Genomic DNA, 10,074 nt, shown 5'->3' with positions numbered 1-10,074 from the left:
ACACACAGAGACTGATGGGAGTTGAAGTGATTGTTCAAGTTTCTGGATTTGAACTGCATAAGGAATAGCTTGTTTAGCAACGCACTAAAAATGGCATGATAACCTCATAATCTGTAATATGTACATCTGCACATCACATACATGGCATCCTCAGCTTGTAATGGAAATAGGGATACATGAACAATACAACAAAAGAGAATCAATTTACCAAAATCAGAGAGGCAAACACACACAGTAGAATATAACTCCACTAGGAAATGTGAAGGGCCGACAGAACTCTTACATAACCTTCACTTTAATAAATCTGCAAGGGCAGATGTCATAGCAGTTGCTGGAAATCTTTCTAAGGTTTCCAGGATGTGTTTCCATCCATTTTTTTTTTTTTAAGCACCTACTGTATTGTGTAATCTATAGCCAGCATTGACTAATTTATATTAGGTTGCGTCTCGAGGCTGACTCAGATCCCATTCTCCTTAAAGGGTTTCGACTGAGCAGCATGTGGGAATCATATGCAAAGAGGCTTCTCCAGGCAGGACAGAGCATAGCCTCAGGAAGGTCACCAGGGTCAAGCTGATTACCTCCTCCGGCTCTGGCAAGCTCTGGGCTCAGCTGGGTTACCCAAGTTCACAAGGAGCTATTGACATTCAGCTGCAGCTCTCTCTCATTACCAGATCAGCAGGGAACTGTCTGGGCTGCAGATTAACTCTTCTCCGTCCTGTTTCAAGATTTCTGTGAAGCCGGAACCAGGAACCGGAACCCAACTTACTCGTGATTATTAGTCAAGAAGTGAATCTTTACATTAATGCTGAATTCACCTCTTACAAGCAGAAACAACAGCCCACATAATCACTTCAAAAAGCGCTAGCTGAAACAGGAGTAAATGCATTTGTTTCATGCTTACATGCTGCAGTCTGGGTTTATTTCTGAAGTGAGAGTACAGGAAAACATTTAGTGTTCCACTAAAAAGAAAACAAGTCCTACTTAGTCCTGAATAAGTAAATTCACTTTTTCTTTCTTTCTTTCTTTCTTTCTTTCTTTCTTTCTTTCTTTCTTTCTTTCTTTCTTTCCTTTCTTTCTTTTCTTTCTTTCTTTTCTTTTTTCTTTCTTTCTTTCCTTCCTTCCTTTCTTTCTTTCTTTCTTTCTTTCTTTCTTTCTTTCTTTCTTTCTTTTTTTAAATAGTAATTGTTGCAATTCATCATCACTTAGAGGTGTGTGTTTGCCCTGAGTTCACTCGCTAAGCGAAGTCCAGTTTCCGGGAAGCACACCCCCCAGTGTTAGGTCACAGACACAGGGATCTGTGTAAGCCTGTTGCTTCAGGCTTTGATCTCTTGCTGACACATTAGGATCTTCTAGAAGTGACTTAACCTGCCTGACTCCATAAAATTATTTATAAGTTGAGAATAATATTTGATGAATCCACAAAGCACGTTGCTATGGTAGCAACCTGAGGACTGACTCACTGTTAAAGCTAAGGACCACTACAGTGTAACTGTAATTGCAAGATTGTCCTTGCTTAGTGTCCAACTGGCCCCAGAAGAGTACACATTCTGCCGAATCCTTGCTTCCCTTAGGCCTGACATCTCTGACAAAATGAACCATTCACAAGTCAGGTCAACTTCTCCTTACTTACTATAATTTCTTTTTTTTAAAGTATTAAGCTTCTTTTAAAGGCTGAGGACTTATAAGACAAAAAACCTTACCCACAAGGGAGTTTAGTTTTCCCAGCAGTTGTGGGAGTTATGAGCAATATGGTCAGTTCTGAAAATCCAAATGTATAATTTAGAGCCCTCTTGGACTTTGGAGCTGTTACTCAGTCTAACTTTTAGCTTTGTCAGATGACTAAGCGAACTGCCCAAACCAAAGATGACTTGTGCAGTCTCTCATTTGTGACTTCGATCACAAAGGCAAACAGAACCCCTTCGAACTACCCGGTCGGTAGATGGACAGGACTGGCCATCCTCTTCATTAGCTCTGTGGATTAGTGTGAATGGAGTGCATGGAGTAATGCTAGCTGAGAATGATTTTTAGCTTTGTGTGACCATGTTTCTTCATTTCCAACTTCATTCACTCCATCCTTCCCAACTTGAACTAGCCTCTGGAGTATTTAATTCAACATACTATACTACCAGCTCCCCCCGCAAACACTCCTTTCAGACTTCTTCTGTGCCTTGTCTAGATTTGCCATTTACTTGGTCCACAGGCTCCCAGCTTCCACGTCGTCTTTGGCTTTCTGCTTTCCTTCACCTGCACAATTTTCTCTCAACTCTGTCTCATCAGCTCTGTGTCCAGCCTGTGCCTTCGTTTACTATCCTCTTCTTCCCATTGATCTCTCTGAGATGGTACCATGACTGTTCTCATTCCTCTGTGATGTTCTCAGAGATCACTGGTTAAATATGAATTCAAGAAGGTTCCATTTGAACTACAATCCTCTGGCTCCAATTTTCTTTTTGTTCTCCTCTGGCCATGATAATCTACTATTTCCTAGTACTTTTCTAAGTCTTCACTCCTCCTCCCCACAGTCTTCACATTGTGTGTGTGGACGCCTCCTGTTGTCTGCGCTTGCTTGTCCACAGGTGCCGTTCTCCAGTTCTTCAAGAATGAGTTCATACGTACTCGTAGCTGCCGCTGATTCATTTGATAGATAACCTGCCACGGGATCTGTAGCTTTTAGGATGGACTTAAGGCACCAGCGTCGACTAGCAGCACCATAGCTACCTGAGTATTGCAGTTACTTCTAAAGTCCTGTGAAGATCGAGGGGATTGAGTTTTGTGGAGACTGGATCCTCTCTGCTACGTAGTATGGTAATTTATGGCAGTAGATCATTACATATTATTTATTACAGCTATATAAATGAAATAGAATCAAGGCTATCTATTCTAATTATTTTTGAAATATTTCAAATTTTAAGATATCAAACAAGTGAAATCCACTTCCCTCATCATGTGCTCTACTCAAATTTTCTAAAGAAAAAAAAAAGAACGAGAGAAATCCAAATTTTAAAAAAGTATGGACACCAGCAGAAGATAACTAAATGAAGATTACAATTTAAGTGAGAGTTCATAACATCAAGAGTGAAATTCCCATTGGATTGTAGATGGACTGGAAAAAATCAAACAGTGAAATCAATTTATTCTCATTAGACTTTCAATGAGTAAGTTGCAGGAACAAAGGTCTCCTCGGGAATATTCAAAGCGATGTCCAAGCAGGGCTGTCTCCGTGGTCAGATCCATCCAGGAAGCCAGAATGGAAAAGAACTTCTGGAAAGCAAGATAATTTAGAGTCAAGTTAGCATAAGACAATTACCAAAATAAATATTAGAAAAAAATCAGATCCTGAGGAAAAATGAGTGCCGTATCTTTAGATATAAAAAGATTTGTTCTTGTGGCTTATTGTACTGGATTTTAAGGGAGGTGTATTTCATGGGAGGGAGGGTTTGCTTGGCCTTTGTAGGATGCCCATCCAGGTTTGAAATAAAAGCTTACCAAAACAGAGCAGTAGGAGAAGAGCCTAACAACTTTATTTAGTCAAAGTTTACACGTGACACAGGAGCCTACAGAAATGAAGTCACAAGGAGGTAGGGAAACCTGACATATTTTCTGTTTCCATTCCATGATGAATAAACTTCTGTCTCTATAGAAGTCATGGGATCAGACAAAAGCTCGTGATCTAATGATCCCAGACTGAGAGGGAAAGCAGCAAGCCCCATCTAACCAGGTTCTGATTGGCCTCTCTGCACTGTGCTCATTCCTGCCAGATGAAGAAGAGGGTCCCATCTAACGAGGGTCTTCTGACCCACTACCAGACAAGGTAGGCCGAAGACTTGTTTATAACCATGTTGTAGAATATCGTTTTCAAGGTGTGTTCCATTTGTCCATGCTGTGGAACATTTGTTTAATGATGCAAAGATGTGTTGCATTCTTTTATGTTGCATCTGTATAACTCTGTGAAACTGTGTTATTTTGCCTGTCTAAAACACCTGATGGTCTAATAAAGAGCTGAACGGCCAATAGCAAGGCTGGAGAAAGGATAGGCAAGGCTGGCAGGCAAAGAAAATAAATAGAAGGAGAAATCTGGGAGGAGAAGAAGAAAGAGAAGAAAGAGCAAGAAAAGGAGGAGAGGAGGATGCTAGAGGCCAGCCATCCAGCCACACAGCCAGCCACGGAATAAGAGAGAAAGTAAGATGCACAGAAACAGAGAAAGGTAAAAGTCCAGAGGCAAAAGATAGACAGGATAATTTAAGCTAAGAAAAGCTGTCTAGAAACCAGCCAAGCGAAGGTCGGGCGTTTATAATTAAGAATAAGCCTCCATGGGTGATTTATTTGGGGGCTGGATGGTGAACCCCCCCCCACAAGAGCAAAGAGCTAAAGAGTCAAAAGACTGAAAAACAACCCATAACATAGCCACTTTCCATAGAAAGGCCAGGGGTGGGGGGTTGGAATCTTATTTGTAGGTTGATGAGTGTCTTTGGGGAAAGCAAGCTATTCCTATCATCTACCTTGGCAGGGAGAGAGCAGGGCGTCTAGGTGTGTGGCTTGGGAAGACGAGCTGGGAAGATTAAGTGTCGTTTCTCAGCTCCTTTCCTTTTGTTCAAAGTATCCAGGAGGCACTGGACTCTGGGGGGTCCTAGTCAGAGCCCCGTCAACATTATGGAGTACCTTTTTATAACAATTTAAAAAATTAGTGTCCAAAGCATTAGCTATTGGGATGATATTTTCAAGGTGTATGTTAGTAGATTCTCTTTCTTCATCTCCTCTACCCTTGGTTAGCCTTAGTCCCACTTGCACACATGCCTCCCCCCCCCCATGTCTTTTCCTCTTTCTCCTCTCACGTGGATGTATGTATGCATTGCCGGGTATCATCCACATTCACATGTGAGAAAGAACACAGTCCTTTTATGTTTCTGAGTTTGAATCACCTGATTTAATATTATTCTTTCCAAATCCTATAATTTTCCACATATCTTGTGATTCCACCTTTTTTATATCTGAGTGAAATTCTGTTGTGTACATGTATCATATTTGCATTATCTATTCATTTGCTTCTGTCATATAGGCTGGTCCCAGAGCAGCAATAAATATGGGTGTGAAAATGTCTCTGTGGCAGGGTATGCAGTCTTTTGCACACATGCCCAGGAGTGGTCTAGTGGATCATATTGCAGTTCTCCTTTTTTTTTCTTTTTATTTTTTTTTTTTTTCGTTCTTCTAGACAGGGTTTGTCTGAGAACTCCGGCTGTCCTGGAATTAGCTGTGTAAACCACGCTGGCCTTGAACTCATAGAGATCCACATGCCTTTTAATCCTGAGTGTTGGGATTAAAAGCGTGCATCGCCACTACCCAGCTCTACTTTTAATTTTTTTGAGAAAGCTCCATATTGCTTTCCAAAACGGCTGTACTGGTTTGCAGTCCTACCAGCGGTAAATAAGTGTTAATCTTGCCCCACATTTCCTCCAACAGTTTTGTCAGATTTCTTTGATTTTTTTAAATGATGTCTTTACATCTTGAGATTATAATATAATTACATCATGTCCCCCTTCCCTTTCCTCCTCTAAACTTTCACATATAATCTCTCCTCGTTCTCTTTCAAATTCATTGTACAGCTCGGCAGGTTGTATGAATGTATTTAGGAACATATATGGACATACAAATACGTGTGTGACAACAATCCATGCAAATAGAAGCCTGGACCTTGCTGTCCGAGTTCTGGATGCCAGCTGTTGTGACTAAGATGAGGTGGTATCTCAAAGCAGTTTTCATTTGCATTTCCCCACTGACTAGGGATGCTGAGTTCTTTAAAATGCTTACTGGCCATTTGTCTTTCCTCTTTTGAGAATGGTCTGTTCATTTTATTTGCCTACTTGCTGACAGTTTAAAAACATATTTGTTTATATTTAATGGTGTGTGTGTGTGTGTGTGTGTGTGTGTGTGTGTGTGTGTGTGTATGGGTACATTCAAGTGCTAGGGCCTGTGGAGGTCAAAGGTGTTGGACCTCTCTAGAGATGGATTTTAGGCAGTTGTGAGCTGCTCAGCATGGGTTCTGGGAAGCAAATTTGGTCCTCCACCAGAACAGCATGTACTCTGATCTGCTGAGCCATCTCTCCAGCCCTAGTTTTGTGTTTAAAATTTGCAGCTCTCTTACAAGTTTGGCTAATAGCCCCTGTCTGAAATATAGATAGTAAATATTCCCTCCCATCCTGTGGGCTGCCGAGTGCTCTGGCTCAGTTACCTTTTTTCTATCTCGTATGTTCACTTGTTCTGTGTCCCTTGATGCACTGATACGATTTAATCCTTGGCTGTGCATATCTGTTAATTTCGAGCACTCTCCTCTGTTGGTTCTTGGAGGGGTCTAGTTCCTGTGCTATTGGGATTCTGTCTGGAGCTCTTTCCTAAACCTGCTTGTAAAGTGTTTTCCTTTATCCCTGTTTTCCTGTTACCACTTTCAGCAATTTAGACTTTCAGTTTGATCCATGTCTAATTGATTGTTTGTAGCCTATCTGTGGCAAACTCTGGGACCTTGCCAGTTCTGGGGTGAACTCTGGCACCCCTGGAACTAAAGATTCAGTTCTTCAGGGAAATCTGGGACTACCAGAGTCACAGACTGTGTCTCAATTTATTGGACTCTGGTACAACTGAGATCAAAACCCCTATACTGCGGTGAATTCAAGGACCCCTGAGATCAAAGGTTTGATCACTTGTGATATTGTGGAGCTGGTAGGACCGAATCCTGTCCCATAGCAAATTCTGGAAGTGCTGTTGCCAAGTCACCAGCCCTGCAACAAACTTTGGAACCACTGGTGCCAAAAGTTTGTTCCCATGGTGAACATTGTTTCAGATGAATATGTTTGTGTATTTGTACAGTTTCAAAATATTTAAAATAATAATAAATTCACAAGGTCCAACAGTTTCAATAACAGCAATTTGTGATATAATGCCACCTACCTTGATAATCTAGTTGTGGCAAGTACAGGTTCCTTTTTTCCAATTATAATCATTAGTACTAGCTCCCATATCACACAACACACAATAATGATATCCATGTGCATACACACTGTTTACTATACAAATACAAGTTAGAGAGACTGCATTGGAAATCAAGAGGTTTCAGAAGTGGGCTTAGAAAGAGTCAGTATTGATAACAGATCAACCAGTAGCAAGTAAGAGACCAAACTAGGGTTCAAGGGCAGGAAATAATGGGTTTAGGTCCAGGTCCTGATGGTCAACAGGTGGATGGGCAGCCAGTCAAGCAGGCCAGGTCAACAATGGGGCACTAAGCTGAACCCAAGCTCCAGGGATAGTGAGGAGTGAGGGGCCCGATGCTCTTGGCCCTTTATTCACATGCCAGGTATCAGATGATAGGCTGATTTGGTACTGTGCCATCACAGGGTTGGGTGTCTATCACTTTAAGGGATCCAGGTGCTGAGGTTACACCCTGTCCTTTGTCTGGTATGTTTGATAAGTGCTTGGGCCTGGTTGCACTGATATGATTTTAATACACCCAGGTGTTCCAATAGTTTCAATTCACCCCCAGAAGATTTATAGGGTGGCTCTGTTTCTACTTCCAGGAATAAGTCATTTATATTTATAAGCCTGTGTTGCTGGGTGGTACGTAATAGATAGCATAGCTTCTGGGGCCGTCCAAGGCAACAAGTTTTCTTATTGGACTATCTTTGGATCATCAGCCCCCACACAAGGACAAGGAGACTTAGTATTAATTATGAAAGCTTGGCCTTAGCTTAGGTTTTTTTTTTTTTTTAAGCTAGCTCTTATAACTTAATTAATCTGTTTCTATTAATTCTATGTTCTATCACATGGCTCAGTTACCTTTTTTCTGTCTCGTATGTTCAACTTGTTCTGTGTCCCTTGATGTCTCTCCAAGCACCCCTCTGACTTACCCACTCTCTCCACCAGAATCCCACCTATCCTCTCCTGCCGAGCTATTGGCCGTTCAGCTCTTTATTACACCAATCACAGCAATACATCTTCACACAGAGTACAAGTATCCCCCAACAATCCAGGGTCTACAGTCATCCTTCTCCCTCAAAATGGAATCAGAAGCTGTTTAGAAGACGGGGACTCCTAGAGCAATGCACAGCCTGGAAAACCAGTTTCTAAAATAAAAGGTGGAGTAACAGTAGTCTATAGCCTGATCTTTCTACACTTAGGAACATTGGAGCCAAAGCTCTCGTAGCCGAAGCAACTCCGAGGTCAAAACCCGGTTGAAGAGTGAACACTGGGACCACTCTGTGACAGCTGGAGTCTGGGGCAGCAGGAATTCTGCCGCTTACAAGTTCAAAACGCTGTTTCCAGAATGAACTCTGTAACCACTTGAGGACAATGGCCAGTCATTTGGGGGCATTCTAGAGCCCCAAGGCCCAATTCCCTGCCCTGACCAGAACTCCGAAGCCAGGGACTCGGAGCCTAGGTTCTTCTGTGAACTCTTAAAACCTCTAGGTTCCGGAAGAAGTGTGGGGCCACTTGAGAGAAAACTGGGGTTGGTTCCATGGTGTAGCCTGTGATCCCTGGGTCCGAAGTCCTGATTCCGGGTGAACTCTGCAATCCCTATGGTCAAAACGCTGATCCGGAGTTAACACTGGAACAGGTGGTCCAAGTCCCGGCACTGTGGGAAGGCTGGGGTCCAAACCCCTCCTCCTTTAGAACTCTGGGGTCTCCCGAGCCAAAGGCCAACGCTGCTCCCTGCAGTGGTACTGCTGGAGGCAGAGCCTTGGTTTTATGCCCCACTTTCGTACCTCTGGAACCAAAGCCTTGGCTCGGCCGCGCACCCTGCAACACCCTGAGCCAAAGACCAGTCCCTGGGTGAGCTGCATACCAGGGAAAGACTGGGATGGCTGGACTGCCTTCAAAGAAGTTGAGAAACCTCCTTTTGGAAACTGAAACTGTAACCCATTGGGCAACAATAATTAAACTCACCATGGAAGCCCCACCCCCCTCTCACAAGGACTCATTTTTCTTATCTGTGAAAAGAGGTAAGCGGAGTGTGATCTGATCGCCACTTTTAACCTTCAGGATAGAAACTATCACTCTCGCCTCATTAGGAATGCATCTGTTTTTCTCTTAGTTTTCCTGCCAGAAAATAGTGAGATGGTAGCAGCTGGGGCAGATTCCTTCATGGTAGTTAACTTCTTATTTTGTCTGTTGGGAATTAAAGCAGTGTCAGAGGTGAACTGTAGTCCAACCTGTGGCTGGCTTCCAATCTCCCCAATCATCCATTGTCTATACTGTCTTATTAGGTCTTCCCTACAGTACTTCCTCGTGCATTCTGACCCATCCAAGCTTTGACTCAACAGGGTGACTTCACAGCAGGCTGACCTGTCTGCCCTCTGCTTTCCCAGAAGATTAGGATCATGCTGCAGCTAAAGTCGGGCTTCAGGTAACCTGAAGTCATCGTTTTCCAGACAGCCAGTGTTCATCTCAGTTCAGACACATGCATCATCCTCTCGCAAGTCTGGTGCCATCACCCACTCACTCTTCCTGAATCTTCGTGTTGGTGAAGTTCTGTCGCAATTCAGCACATACTGCCTCCGTCCTGGTTTTTTGAGGGTCCTTGCTAGTAAATTACCCATGGGAGCTGAGTGGACCGGGCCTTTGCATATACTACAGGTGAAAATCATTAGGTGGTTAACAAAGACTACCGTGACAGGCAATTCCCCAAATCCCAACTGCTCCACAAATGCCTTCTTTCTTGGGCACATCTCAGTCTAACAGGGATAAAGCAGGCTCCCTCTATTGAGAACACTGGCTTTAGGTTACCAAGAAAGGGAAAACAAGATCTGAAGGGTAGCTTGTAAAGAGTTTAGGGGCAGGACTGGAGAGTCTGACTGGCTACTAGAACCCAGTAATTAGATCCAATTGGAAACAGGTGGAATCCAGTGACCTAGGGCTGAGTATGGTAACACACAACTAGAATCTCAGTACTTGGCAGCTTGAGACAGGAGAATCGTGAGTATGAGGCTACCCTGGGCTACACATTGAGTCGGAGGCCAGCCTGGACTACAAAATGAGCTCTTTAAACAAAAAGTTCAACATTTTCCTTATATTAATGTTTCTGTAATAGCCGTA

General features: G+C 43.0%; 2 long non-coding RNA genes across 2 annotated transcripts; one reads left to right on the top strand and one right to left on the bottom strand.

The window, feature by feature from the left end:
* Positions 1-3,113: 3,113 nt before the first annotated feature.
* Positions 3,114-8,232, bottom strand: LOC131922456 (uncharacterized). Its single transcript, XR_009382291.1, has 2 exons — positions 7,819-8,232; positions 3,114-3,258 (listed from the first exon to the last, which is right to left on the bottom strand). It is a non-coding gene; the product is annotated as an uncharacterized LOC131922456 (long non-coding RNA).
* A 4-nt stretch (positions 8,233-8,236) lies between these two features.
* On the top strand, positions 8,237-9,587 carry LOC131922455 (uncharacterized). Its single transcript, XR_009382290.1, has 2 exons — positions 8,237-8,981; positions 9,303-9,587. It is a non-coding gene; the product is annotated as an uncharacterized LOC131922455 (long non-coding RNA).
* The last annotated feature ends 487 nt before the right edge of the window (positions 9,588-10,074 follow it).

Source organism: Peromyscus eremicus, chromosome 12, assembly GCF_949786415.1.
Source record: "Peromyscus eremicus chromosome 12, PerEre_H2_v1, whole genome shotgun sequence".
Classification (NCBI taxonomy): domain Eukaryota; kingdom Metazoa; phylum Chordata; class Mammalia; order Rodentia; family Cricetidae; genus Peromyscus; species Peromyscus eremicus.
Note: the sequence above shows the minus strand (reverse complement) of the source record. Positions and strands in the feature narration are given on the sequence as shown.